Raw genomic sequence first — 1415 nt, forward strand, 5'->3', positions numbered from 1 at the left:
TCTCTTGAAGTCTGGGCAATGTAAGGCAGATTTGAGCACAGGTGACCCAGGCTCACTATTTGTGTCACGTACGGGTTTCAAATAACATGAGTAAATATAGAGAACATATGGGTCGAAGTTTAGGTCTAGAGAATTTGCTAGAAAATGGAAATAAAATCGATGAAACTTACCATGCCTCGAGTTGTTGTTTTCCTTGATATGCACACGAAGTGTCGGGAAGATGAGGAGACTATTTTTCCCGAAACTCGTGTGCATATTAAGGACAACAAAACTCGAGGCATGGTAAGTCTCATCGATTTTTATTTCCATTTTCTAGCAAATTTCCAGACCTAAACTTCGCCCCATATGTTCTCTATATTTACTTAAATTATTTAAAACCCGTACGTAATACAAATAGTGAGCCTCGGTTACCTGTGATTTGAGATTCATCTTAAAGTTCACAGTAAATAAACGAACAAATAAACTAGCACAGACATGCGATCCACCAAGACTATACAGTCAAGATAAGTAATTCATTCAGTCATAAATCTAGTCAAAGTCAATGAATCACTAACTTATTCAGTCAATACGTCAATATCTCAGTCTAGCAGTAAATAAAAAGGTATTTCGGTTTGACATGGAATCAGCCAGAAATGAGGAAAATTGATCATCTGTTAGAAAACGAAAGCACCCTTGGACTATAAATATATCGATACTGGGATATTTTCAAAGGGGTTGACCTATGATGCCCGTTTTTCAAAAAAATGAAAATGTTATCTTTGTTTGTTTTTGGACAAAAATTGGCCTTTAAATAATGTTTGTTGATCATTTTCTAGTTAGCAAACAAGCCCTCCTAGACTAAAATATTGGTTTAATACAGAGGCCATATTAGGTTTTTTCAAGCGGTTAACCCATGATTTTGGTCAAAAACTGGAAATTTCCTCTTTGTTTGTTCTTGGGCAAAATAAGCTGAGAAATAATATTTGATAATCATCTAGTTAGAGAACAAGCCTTTCAATACTATATAATTATTGATTTTACATAGTTGCCATATTGGATCATTTTAAAAGAGTTAACAAATGATTTTGGTAGAAACAAAATAGAAATGTTCTCTTTGTTTGTTTCTGGACAGAATATGCCTTGAAATAATGTTTGATGACCATTTAGTACAAAACGCCTTTCCTAGACTATAAAATTATTCATTTTACATAGTCGCCATATTGGTTTATTATAAAGGGGTTAACCCATGAGTTTAATCCAAAATTGGAAATTTTTCATTTTTTTGTTTTTGGACAATAATGTCTCATCATCATCTACTTAAAAATAAGCCCTCCTAAACAATTAAAAAAATCAATTTTAAATAGTCGCCATATTAAATTTTTTTCAAAGGGGTAAGCCCAAGATTTTAGTCAAAAATTGGAAATTTCCTTCTTGTT

Source organism: Porites lutea, chromosome 5, assembly GCF_958299795.1.
Source record: "Porites lutea chromosome 5, jaPorLute2.1, whole genome shotgun sequence".
NCBI classification, from domain to species: domain Eukaryota; kingdom Metazoa; phylum Cnidaria; class Anthozoa; order Scleractinia; family Poritidae; genus Porites; species Porites lutea.